At 33.0% G+C, this 14013-nt stretch overlaps 1 long non-coding RNA gene across 1 annotated transcript; it reads right to left on the reverse strand.

Moving 5' to 3' along the window:
* Positions 1 to 2595: 2595 nt before the first annotated feature.
* On the reverse strand, positions 2596 to 4295 carry LOC128018036 (uncharacterized). Its single transcript, XR_008184698.1, has 2 exons — positions 4115 to 4295; positions 2596 to 3622 (listed from the first exon to the last, which is right to left on the reverse strand). It is a non-coding gene; the product is annotated as an uncharacterized LOC128018036 (long non-coding RNA).
* Between the last annotated feature and the right edge of the window lie 9718 nt (positions 4296 to 14013).

The raw sequence follows: 14013 nt of genomic DNA on the forward strand, positions 1-14013 counted from the left end.
AAGCTAAAGTCTTTTTCTTATTGAAGTGTTGGGTAGAAAATCTATATATTTGTAATATCTGGAGACAAGGAGATGTTTGTGTGAATTTTTTATTAACTATATGAAACGATATAAATGCATTTTAGAATGATCATATATATATATATATATATATATATATATATATATATATATATATATATATATATATATATATATATATATATATATATATATATATATATATATATGATCAAAAACAGAAAAATCACCAAGAGAATTGCCTGAAGCATGCTAGCAGTATATAATATTTGTATGTTAGATTTTAACTGCTACAGTATAAAGTGAAATGTGCAGTGGTTAACCGAGTTGAAATTGAAGACACGACTCAGCTGTATAACAGCATGTTCCTAAGTCATTTGAAAAGCCCATTGTTTTGATGGTGAAAAACCATTGTTACATCAGTCATGAAGAGTAAATGGATTTTAGAATGTGTGTAACGATCTTTTTTAAAAAGTTTTACTAAATTAAGTATGGGTCTTTTTCATTCAATCAAGTGGATTATATTTTGTTGTATGTTTTAGGTGTAAATATCAGCAATTAATGCTATAGCCCAAATGGTCGGTTAATGTAAATGTAATTGCTGCTATTAGCACTAGCAAGTGGTGGCATTTTTCCTTAAGCACTTTTAATTTTATGTATAGAGACAAAGGAAAATTCTTTTTTCTTTCTTTCTTTTTTTGTTGTTGTAAAGAAGCATTGGAATAAGCATTTGTCACTTCATGAAAATGTTAGAATTAAGTTTAGAATTACACATTTTAAGTGCATATATATATATATATATATATATATATATATATATATATATATATATATATATATATATATATATATAATGTGCTGTATGAATGCTAACATGCTAACATGTAACATCTAGTAGGTGTACTCATTTTATTTATTTGTTTGTTTGTTTACAGAAAAGAAGCAAAAGGGAAAAACATTAAAAAGGGATCAAAGATAAATAAATACATAACCAATATTGTTAGGTAAAATTTCGATACAATAAATACAATAAATAATAATAATAATAATGTACATGATACATAATAGTAGAAGGAGGATGAGATATTTTGAGAAATTAGGGCGTGTGCGGGACTACCCACTTTTTGATGACGTCATGCTGCAGGTATAAAGCAGGTTTCAGCAGTTTTGCGGTGCAGTGTTTCGTAGGTTATCTTTCTCAAATAGAAAGAAGGTACTCTGAGACAAGAGGACTATTGTTTCTGCTACTGCAACTACCTGGGACGTTTCAACAGTTTTCAGCAGGGTAAGTGGGAAACTGATTTTTTTTTAAAGGCATATTCGAAAAATTGTAATCAAAAAGTTTTGGAAAACGGTTGAGTGAATATAATTTGACAAAATAACCACTATAACAATTTCAATAATAGTAAAAAAAAACTTTCTACCATTAAACTAAATATATAACAGTGGCACCAACAAAATAAATGTGAATTTGAAAGGTAAAGGTAAAGTGTGCATTGCAGTACATAGTTACAGTGTTGTGCTTTACTGAAATTATACACAATGTATCTGAGTTTATGAATGTAATGGTTAGTTATAGTCGTGCAAATTAAGCATTGTTTAAACGCTTGCATTTGTTCAATGACTGCGTTAGCTTTAAAAAATATTTATTATGATAAATTATGATGTGCTCTACTTGTAATAGTAATTTGTAGGCCATTTTGTAGCAGACTGCAGGAATGTTGTATCCGCGTTTGTAACTGTGAAAAAATGCAATAGATTATAAAATATAAATAAGCATTACAAATAAGTTAGTAAGGCTATTTTCAAGAAGAAAAAAAATCTACAAGAAATCATTTGATTTTTACTGCATATGAGGGTGAAATGTGCTGTTGTCAGTTAAGTTAAATTACAAGACACACCCGATTTTGATCTACTAGATTTGACTGGAGACCAACAGCCAACCACAATTGACCTTTAATTTTCTGATTGGCTGATTTTGTGGCACACTTGTAACTCTGTTGTAAGTTGAGAGCGTGTGTCAAGAGTTGAGCGCGCACAGTATTAAGAGGTTGAGAGAGAGAGAGAGAGAGAGAGAGAGAGAAAGAGAGTTTGTGAGAGAGCACCTGAGTAAATTCCCAGCAAACATTTGGACGTCTTTTGACCGTTGAAAAGACGTCCATCCGAGACGTCCCGTCATGGTTGAAAAATAGTTCCAAAATGAAAGTTGAACCGACGTCTTTGACGTCTTCTAGACGTGAACTGCACGTCTTTTCTCCACGTCCCTGGACGTCTAAATGTGTCGTCTTCTGGACGTCTAAATGCGTCGATTTCTGGACGTCGTTGTCTTCTGGATTTTTAAATGCGTTGCTGCATATTTTAAGTGTATGTATATATAAGCCTGCATATAAAATAATCACACACCCACTGTGTAACATCGTGAAAGGCAATCAATTATGTCTTGAGGTTTAAAACATCTTGACAAAAGTTCAAGATTGTTCCAGTCAGACATGAACGTTCATAAAACATCTTAATCACGTGTACATCACTAACAATAACACATTATTTGTGGACATATGCAAACAAAGAAGCATGTTCTGATTTAGCACACTTTATTGTTTTTGAACAGTTTAGCATCTGTTAACCAAACTAAAATACTAATTACAAAATACTGAATTATTATATAAAGGGAAAATTCTTTCATTTACTCACCCTCATGTTTCAAACCTGTATACCTTTTCTTTGTTCTTACCATATTGTTTTCATGTTTGCTTTACTGGGACAATGACAAATAAAATCTTAAAGATGATAATATATTTAAAAATTAGTTTTTCAATGTTATCTTTGTATCCATTTTGGATTTCTGAAATAAGTTTACAGGCCTACCATTTTTTTCATCAGAAATATGATTTAATGAGGGGCATCACTGAATAAAAAGTGCTGAAATACTCAATCTTAAAGTGCATTATTATTGTTAAAAATTTATATTTGCAGTTTTGGTTTATTAATGTTTTTAATATATAATATAAATCAATATTAATTGCATTTATTTTAAAATACTTTAATCATATAATATTAAGAATATTATTAATATTTGAACATGTGGCATAAACACCGTGCAGGAGCCATTGTTTTCTTGTGACAAGAAAATCATAAAACATAAGATCCTCATCATAAAATATGTTTGAAATCATTGCTATTTATGAAATCAAAGTGGTGTAAATGATTTTAAACGGTATGGAACCAACATTTATTAAAATATTACATTTCTGAGAATGTTTTCTACTAGAATGTTAAAAGATGGTTTCTTTTTATCAATGCTTTATTAATCTTGTCATTGACTTACACAGTTGTCTTATAAACACAAAGATATTTGGAAGAATGTTAGTAACCAAGCAAATCTCACAAACCATTAACTGCCACTGTAGGAAAAATTATTATGATCGTAACATGAGGGTGAGAAAATTATGACTATTTTCATTTTTGGGTGAAATATCCCTTAAATACACTACAGTTGTTTGGCTCATTTCTTGTAACCTCCACCCCCATCTCTTCCCGGAGCAAGCTTCAGGTGTTCTGTCATTGCTGCATCCCATTCAGAGTCTCCACCTCTTCACAGCATCTGAGGGAAGAGAATACATTAAAAATAAAATAAATAAAATAAAACATTTGAGATAAATGACATGCACTTAATTTCAAAATATCTTTATGGTCTACCGCTAAAAAAAAAAAAAAAAAAAAAAAACTTGGACCAAGATGAATGAAACATTAGGAAAAAAAAGGTAATCAACAAGAATTAGATTTTATTTGTATTGTACAAAAGGTGTAATGCTTTAATGTGATGCCCTTGAGAAACACTCACAGTGTAACTGTGAGAAAGTGAACAGGACATTTCTGATAAGACAGGAGAGCTGTGATGTCCCCTGAATAATTAATTAAAGCGTACCAATAAAAATTACATCAATATAAGTAACTTTTAGCCTTCTAACGTTAGCTAATTTTAGCCATACTCAGTGAATTTCAGTTGACAACGTGGGCATCATTTATCTCGGTTCCTTCGTGTCAAACAAGTAAAACTCAAGCACGTTATTCAAATAATACAACATGTACTTACCCCACAGTAGATTTTATGTAATTTATATCTACAAATCTCCCTCCAAGAGTCCTCTCCTCCTCGTGGTGGTTGCCTGCTAGATGTACCGGAACTTCCGGAAGGGAACTTCCGGAAGAAAGCGAGATCTCGCGAGATAATCTATCCTATCGCGGGATTTTGTAATATCACGAAATATATCTGTAGGCTTGTTCGACTTCATGCAGTTTTGCGCAAACCGATCGTCGGCTGACTTGAAGCAGTGCATGCCGGTTAGAAATTTTGTCCGACTTGATACAGCGCTGACGCCACGTGGCTGTGACGTGTGCCGTCAAAGTACCACGAGAGCGATTCGAGAGTAGCCGGAGAACTCAGCCAGCGCAGCTTCTGAAGAGCGGCTGCACAGATTCTGATGACGACACAACTGATCCACGATTGGCTGGATTCACTGATGACACCGATGACGTGCGTTTCAAGTTTATTGCGAGTCGGCTTCAGATTCTCATATGGACTATGGAGTTCAATACGTTTTTATGTCGTCTTCATCTTATAAATCATATTTATTAAATATTGTTTTACTGTATTTACTTTATTGTTAATATAAAGTTTGTGTGTGTTTATTTTGCATGACTTTCTTTTTTATACAGACCTTTTACAGTATTCAGCAGCATAACTGAGCATTTTTAAGAACTAAAATGTTAATCTTAAAAGCATACAATCTAATGTGGTCATAAATGTATGCTCCTATACAAATGATACATAATACATTATGTTCCTCCATTTGTTTGGTTTCTTCATATTCTTTAGTTTATTTTGCTGTGTTTATACTTCACCTGCATGTGGTTAGCAAACTGCTAACAACTTGCTGTAACTTCAACTTAACAACATTCAAGACCCTTCTAAAACACCACTTATACACACATTAAACGCGATCAAGTAAGCAATCGCCACGTGATCTGCCATGACTGACGTAATTGCAGCAAACTACGGGAGCCACAACGTGTCCGGCTTCATATCTCCGTTTTCAGCTCCTCCCCACCTGCACGCGGCTACTCTCGCCGATCGGTTGCATCCAGCCGCAGCCGATGTCGAACACACCTAGTATGTTTTGTGTCTCTACATCTTGGCAGCACCGTTTTGGCAATTACATCCAACTCAGACCGAAATTGTGACCGGGTATATATCTGTTTTACATGTGTATGCATAGACTCAGTAAAAATAATAACAACAAATACATAAAACAGGTTGAAATAATGACTAAATTGCAGCATTGCTTTGCAATCACTTAACCACACTGGGCTCTTTTTGATTATAATTTTTTTTTAAAAGATAAAGTGAATATATTTACTTTGTATATATATATATATATATATATATATATATATATTTTATTTATTTATTTTTTTTCTGCTAGTCTTGCTTGGACATTTTTTCACAAACCATGACAAGACGTGTAAAAGACGTCAGTGGACGTCTATTCACAACCTCTTTAAAACCTCTTAAAAACTACTTGGTGCACTTTAATTAAATATTGCAGTATTAATCAAGGTGTAAGCACAGCTTTTGCATATTCCACAAGGATTTCACATAGGGTCATGATGGACGTGTAACGCACGTGTAAATGACGTCACTAGGTGACGTCCTCTCACAACCGATTCACAACGTGGGTAAATTTTGAACTACACGTATCTAAAAGTCAAAAAAACAATTATACATGAAACCCCATAGAACAATAAACGTGTACAAACATATCTGAATGCATTTTTAGGAAGTGTTCTGTGTTACATATTTCTACCGATTTATGCCGTCCTACCGCGACTATTTTTGGCCGGCCACACGACGTCGCCGTCGGACCAATGTTTGCTGGGTTGCGTGAGAGGGGTTATTACTGCATGTTAATATTGATAATAGCAAACAAGCAAATACATTAATTGAGCACAGAATCGTTTTTCCTTTGCTCAAACTATTTTTTATTTTTTTTTGCGATTGTTAATTTCTGTTCAAAATATAATATAATGTGCTTGCACAATATAGTTCTCTGTGCTCAAAACTTACAATTACTCGCTGAGGATTGAGGCAAGGCCATACAAATAAATTGTTGTTTCAATGTAAGGTCATATGATACTGTGCTGTATGAATTTATGGCAATTATAGTTCCAATTTAACCATTATTTTAACCATTGTTTTGGTTTTTATTTAGAACAATATATTATATTGCGTTTGTGTAAAAATATTATCTAACATTTTATTCAAAATGTTTTACAGTGAACAGAAATATATTTAACTATGTTTAAGAATTTGTCAGTCATACTGGAATTATTAATAGGATATAAAACTGTAAAGTTCAGCATAAACATTTAATCGTTTTGTTTAAGTATTATTCAAGGAAAAAGATACATTTTGTATTTTAACTACACTGTAAAAAGTGTAAATATTATTTACACAATTTTTTGGTGAAACATTTTTACACTAAAATTTAAATTTGTAAATCTGAATAACTGAATTACTTTAAATGAGAAATAAAATTAATTAGATATAATTAAAATTATAAAACAGCACAACTGTAATTCTATGTCAAATAAACAAAAAAAAATATTGAGTATATATATAAATGAAATATTAGATTAAATTGAACCAAACAAATATGCTATACTTACTAAATGTAAAAGTTAATTTAACTTAATATTGGACTATAAATTATCAAAATGTTGCATTCACTTTTGTTTACACTATTTTCCCTTTACAATTAATATAATAAAACCAAATAAAGAAAGAAACACATTTTTAATTGAATTTTGTTTTGTCAATTAAACATTAGACAAAGTCTAAAATCAACCTTTAACACATTTCATCCATTTTAATATTCAAGTAGATTGCAAAATTAAAAAAAATGTCAAGTAGCCATAAGGGAAATGACTAAACTTTATGAAACATTTCATCCATCTTAATAGAATCTTAAGTAGATTGCATGTAAAATACAATAGCTGTAAGAGAAATGACATCCTACTTTTTTCCTTGTGTAGCAAAGAAAGAAAAATACATAAGAAATATTATTAGGTAAAATTTCACTATTAAGTAAAAGATGTCAATGTCAAATAAAACAAATGAATAATAATAATAATAATATAAATAATAATAATAATAGCAAATGGAGGAGGATAAATGTTTTGAGAAATAGGGGTGCCTGTGGGACTACCCACTTTTTAATGACACCATTTCAACGAAAAATTTATAGTACTGTAAGTGAGTTTCTAAATGTAATGGTTAATCAGAGTCTTTTAAATTAAAGTTGAAACGTTGGCATTTGTTTAATGACAGTGCTTGCTCAATAAATTATATGCTTACACTTTTCACAACTAGCTATTTTGATGTTTTTGATTGCTTCCATTGTCCTCATTTGTAAGTCCCTTTGGACAAAAGAGTCCGCTAAATGATTAAATGTAAATGTAATTTATTAATATGTTATTTGATTAGTTTTTAATGTTCATACTATGTTAACAGTATTGTTAGTCCTTGTTTATTTTTGCATATCTATTTTTTGGGTGTAATTTTTCAAACTCTAGCCTACTGTTAATTCTTAGCTAGTATGTCTTTTTTTTATCCTAAAACATAATTTGATAAAATTTAAGGTAATAGTAAATGATTTATTTCATTTTGTAGACAGCTCGATTAATAATGTTTGTTAATGGTGTTTTTGAAAAGGTTTAAAAGTGTGTAATGGTCAAATGTTTTAAGTATGATATATTATCATACTTAAAACATTCTATCTTAGCTTTGAATTGGGGGTAATTGCTAAGTAATCTAATTTCTGACTAATCTGAGTAATCTAATTTTTTCCAAATGGAAAGATAGTCAGAGATTAGTCAGAAACAATCGGAAGAATTGCTGTACTTAATTTTGATTCAAACGTAGCTTATTTTGGTGTTGTTATGTGTGTAGCAATATATTGTTTATCTTTTACAGTACATTTTTAGCTTGATGTCACTTTTACTATAATAACAATGTGCTTTTTTTACTTGTAGATGCCTAAGCTAAAGAGATTCCGAATGCGCCGCACGCAATCACTCAACAAAAGTAAGGCTGAAATTTCTCCTTCTGATGCTTGTATGTGCACTGAGGTGTCCGGGATTGTTGCGGCCAATGAGGTTCGATTGCGGTCAACAGAAGTAAAAAATGAGTTTATAGGAGCAGCTTCCAGTGTTGCTTCAATTGTAAAGCATAAAATGCAAAATGTGTGTAGCTGGAAGAAATCAGTTCTTAAAGACATTCATAGCGAGGGAACAAAATTATTTAGTGATGGATCTTTATGTCAGAAAATGCAGGAAGGTTATGGAGATTTCCACTTTTCTCATTGGATCAGTGGTCAACACACTGTTTTTAACAAAATATGCGAAGTATCAGTAGAACAGAGACCGGATGTAAAAAAGATTGAGCTGTATGAAATAGTACAGGAAATTTTCTTTAGTAATGAATCTTGCCTGTTAACCATAAACGGAGAGATCTGCGCGATCATGAAGCACAATGATTATTATGTCGTTGTAGACTGTAATGTTCGTAACGCATCTGGTCTGGGATCAGACATAGGTACATCAGTTGTGGTTTTTAACACTAATTGGCAAGATCTGATTTTGCACATAGATGCTCTTATGGTGAGTTTGAATGCAGATACCCTGAATATATGTGGTGTGAAGGTACAGGTTAACGAATCAGAAATGTCTGCATGTAACAGCAATGTCAAGGTAGAAACTAATTCATGCCCTGCAAAGAACATTGACGAAAGTACGGTGTTTCCATCAAATGAAAGGAAAAGTGTTTGTGGATCATTTCATCAAGGAGACTTTAAGTTCAAGTGGGCAGGAAGACAGTGTGTTGCTGTTAGTTTGGCTGCTATGGCAATGCACAACGTACAAAGTGTGTTCTCATGGGAAACCTGTGATTTAGACAACGTGGTAAATCTTGGTGATAGCTTGTATTCAGATTTGCATCAAAGTGGTTCAATCACTGATCCAACTGACGATAAGTTCCTATGTATTCCAGATCTTCCTCAAGAATACGTGTTCAATACAAATGCCTTCAAATTTGAATATGGCAGATGCGTTTCTGGATGTGTAGATGTTGTTGATGGAGAATTTCTTAGATCTGGTGCATGGGTGACATTAGCTGATGGTTTGCAAATTATACTTGACAAATATGACACATGTTTTTTTAACCTGAATGGTAATACTTGTGCCATTATTAAACAGAATACACAATTTGCCGTTGTCGATTCTCATGCACGTAGCAGTTCTGGAATGATTGATGGTAATGGCTTCAGTGTAGCTGTATATCACAAAACTTTGGCCAGTGTTTTGAGGCACATTGAAAATTTAGCTGCATGTATGCGCGGACATGAAAAGTTTTTTGAAATAACTGGTGTTTGTGTACACCAAATTAAAATCAGTAACGCATGTCACAGTCAAGCAGAAATCTCAACTGATAAGACTGAAACAAGGTATTGTGTTGGTAAGAAGAGAAAAATTCAAACTTTGCCTTTAAGTTCAGAAGAAATGACAGAATGTAAGGATGTTAAGAAACGGAAATACAATTTAAAAGAAAACAGAGAGATAATTGAATCAATTTCTGAATGCAGTTCAAATGCAGATGTCATTTGCTTAGGAGATAAAGCTAACACAGTGTATTATTTCAGTCCCTTGTGTTCTGAAACAAAACAAAACTTGTGTAGTAAAGTACATGTAGAGTTCCAGGGTGAAAATCTACCTTTGCCATCAGACAGTGGACCAATGGGCTCTCCTTGTGAAACAGAAAGAATTCTTGAAGATGGGAATTGTTTTTTCCGGGCAGTGGCACAAGTGATATGTGGTACACAAAAAGCTCACAGAACACTTAGACTTGCAATTGTGAAACATATGCAGTTGCACAGCGTTGAATACAAGAATCTCTTAAGATCTCAATACACATCTATGGAAGATTATTTATCTTCTTCAAAAATGAAGTACGTGGGAACATGGGCCACTGAGGTTGAAATTCAATCCACAGCAAACTATTTAGGGGTTGACATTTTTACATTTCACCTTGGAAAATGGTTGAAGTTTAGTTGTTTGCATGAAAAGATGTGCAACCAAGGCATATACTTGCAACACTCCAATGAAAATCATTATGAAGTTGTTGTTTGTGTAAGACAATTTGAATCTCATAACTGTTATGAGTTGTGTCACAATAAAAAGGACAATGTTGGTATACGCACACGCACAAGACAAAGTGTCAAAGCACAGAGTGAAGTTTATGAAACACAGGAGAATTGTATGTGTACAGATGTGTCTGGCATTATTGCGGCTAATGAGGTCAGAATACGATCGACAGACATGAAAAATGAGTTTATAGGAGCAGCTTCCAGTGTTGCTTCAATTGTAAAGCATAAAATGCAAAATGTGTGTAGCTGGAAGAAATCAGTTCTTAAAGACATTCATAGCGAGGGAACAAAATTATTTAGTGATGGATCTTTATGTCAGAAAATGCAGGAAGGTTATGGAGATTTCCACTTTTCTCATTGGATCAGTGGTCAACACACTGTTTTTAACAAAATATGCGAAGTATCAGTAGAACAGAGACCGGATGTAAAAAAGATTGAGCTGTATGAAATAGTACAGGAAATTTTCTTTAGTAATGAATCTTGCCTGTTAACCATAAACGGAGAGATCTGCGCGATCATGAAGCACAATGATTATTATGTCGTTGTAGACTGTAATGTTCGTAACGCATCTGGTCTGGGATCAGACATAGGTACATCAGTTGTGGTTTTTAACACTAATTGGCAAGATCTGATTTTGCACATAGATGCTCTTATGGTGAGTTTGAATGCAGATACCCTGAATATATGTGGTGTGAAGGTACAGGTTAACGAATCAGAAATGTCTGCATGTAACAGCAATGTCAAGGTAGAAACTAATTCATGCCCTGCAAAGAACATTGACGAAAGTACGGTGTTTCCATCAAATGAAAGGAAAAGTGTTTGTGGATCATTTCATCAAGGAGACTTTAAGTTCAAGTGGGCAGGAAGACAGTGTGTTGCTGTTAGTTTGGCTGCTATGGCAATGCACAACGTACAAAGTGTGTTCTCATGGGAAACCTGTGATTTAGACAACGTGGTAAATCTTGGTGATAGCTTGTATTCAGATTTGCATCAAAGTGGTTCAATCACTGATCCAACTGACGATAAGTTCCTATGTATTCCAGATCTTCCTCAAGAATACGTGTTCAATACAAATGCCTTCAAATTTGAATATGGCAGATGCGTTTCTGGATGTGTAGATGTTGTTGATGGAGAATTTCTTAGATCTGGTGCATGGGTGACATTAGCTGATGGTTTGCAAATTATACTTGACAAATATGACACATGTTTTTTTAACCTGAATGGTAATACTTGTGCCATTATTAAACAGAATACACAATTTGCCGTTGTCGATTCTCATGCACGTAGCAGTTCTGGAATGATTGATGGTAATGGCTTCAGTGTAGCTGTATATCACAAAACTTTGGCCAGTGTTTTGAGGCACATTGAAAATTTAGCTGCATGTATGCGCGGACATGAAAAGTTTTTTGAAATAACTGGTGTTTGTGTACACCAAATTAAAATCAGTAACACATGTCACAGTCAAGCAGAAATCTCAAGTGATAAGACTGAAACAAGGTATTGTGTTGGTAAGAAGAGAAAAATTCAAACTTTGCCTTTAAGTTCAGAAGAAATGACAGAATGTAAGGATGTTAAGAAACGGAAATACAATTTTAAAGAAAACAGAGAGATAATTGAATCAATTTCTGAATGCAGTTCAAATGCAGATGTCATTTGCTTAGGAGATAAAGCTAACACAGTGTATTATTTCAGTCCCTTGTGTTCTGAAACAAAACAAAACTTGTGTAGTAAAGTACATGTAGAGTTCCAGGGTGAAAATCTACCTTTGCCATCAGACAGTGGACCAATGGGCTCTCCTTGTGAAACAGAAAGAATTCTTGAAGATGGGAATTGTTTTTTCCGGGCAGTGGCACAAGTGATATGTGGTACACAAAAAGCTCACAGAACACTTAGACTTGCAATTGTGAAACATATGCAGTTGCACAGCGTTGAATACAAGAATCTCTTAAGATCTCAATACACATCTATGGAAGATTATTTATCTTCTTCAAAAATGAAGTACGTGGGAACATGGGCCACTGAGGTTGAAATTCAATCCACAGCAAACTATTTAGGGGTTGACATTTTTACATTTCACCTTGGAAAATGGTTGAAGTTTAGTTGTTTGCATGAAAAGATGTGCAACCAAGGCATATACTTGCAACACTCCAATGAAAATCATTATGAAGTTGTTGTTTGTGTAAGACAATTTGAATCTCATAACTGTTATGAGTTGTGTCACAATAAAAAGAATATTGATGATAAACATACACGAACAAGACAAAGTGTAAAGGCACAGAGTGGAGGACACAAGACACTGGACATACTAGATTCTGTTGGTGAAAATTCAAATAAAGATGTATTTGTTAATACTAGCAGCCACCTTAAAAAATATTATTCACTAAAAAGATTCAAAAGCAAAATGAAGGAATACAAGAAATGTAAATATCATAAGAACATGGAGTTTCAGCAACATGCAAAAGCTGTGAGTAGGACTAGGTATCATAGTGAGGTGTCATATAATAAATCAGTAAAACAAGCAAGTAAACTGAAATATCGTAATGAACAACACAAACATAAACTAAAGGAATACAACAGAACGAAGTATCGTAACAACTTGCAACATAAACATAAACTAAAAGAATACAGCAAATTAAAGTATCGTGGAGATCTGCAACACAAGCATAAACTAAAAGAATACAGCAAATTAAAGTATCGTGAAGATCGGAAACATAAGCATAAACTAAAAGAATACAGCAAAATAAAGTATCGTGAAGATCGGCAACATAAGCATAAACTAAACGAGTACAGCAGAATAAAGTATCGTGAAGATCTGGAACATAAGAATAAACTGAAAGACTACAACAAATTAAAATATAGTCGCAATGTGCAACATAAACAGAAACTGAAAGAGTACAGCAGGTTGAGATATTGGACTAATGAAAAATATAGGTATAAAGTAAAGGAAAGAAGTAAGGTAAAGTATGCAAATAATCCAGTACATAAAGAAATTATAAAAAAATATAACAAAACAAAGAAAGAGCACATAAAACAAACACAACAGTTGTTCGATTTTGTCAAAAACAACTTTACACAAAAGGTTGATTCAGATCTAGACTTTGTTTGTTGTGTTTGTCACAGATTGTTATTTAGGCAACAAGTGTTATGTTGTCAAAGAGATCATTACAATCAAAATTCAAGCACAATGTTATTAGCTCAGAAATGTATTACTGATGTGTTTTTACACAAGTGCAACAATGAATGTGTTCTGCCTTGTAAATTGACGAAATCAAGTAAAGGTCAGCTTTGGATTTGCTTTACTTGTCACTCTAAATTGAAAAAGGGTGAAATGCCAGCAGAAAGTGCCATTAACAATCTAGAACTACAACCTATACCAGAAGAGTTGTGTTCTCTCAATAGTTTGGAACAACATTTAATAGCATTGCATATACCATTTATGAAGATGTTGGCATTGCCGAAAGGTGGTCAAAATGGAGTACATGGTCCTGTGACATGTTGTTTGGCTAATCTTAGACACACAACAAATGTTTTGCCCAGAACAAATACTGACAATTCATTAGTGTGCATCAAATTAAAACGCAAATTAACATATAAAGGTCATTATAAATATCAGTATGTTGATGCAAATAATATTAAACTTGCATTGTGTTACTTAAAAAAACATAACAAGTATTATGCAGACGTAATGTTTAATGAAGATTGGTTAAATGAATTTTATAGGCAAGATATTGCA

Source organism: Carassius gibelio, chromosome A8, assembly GCF_023724105.1.
Source record: "Carassius gibelio isolate Cgi1373 ecotype wild population from Czech Republic chromosome A8, carGib1.2-hapl.c, whole genome shotgun sequence".
In the NCBI taxonomy this organism is placed as follows: domain Eukaryota; kingdom Metazoa; phylum Chordata; class Actinopteri; order Cypriniformes; family Cyprinidae; genus Carassius; species Carassius gibelio.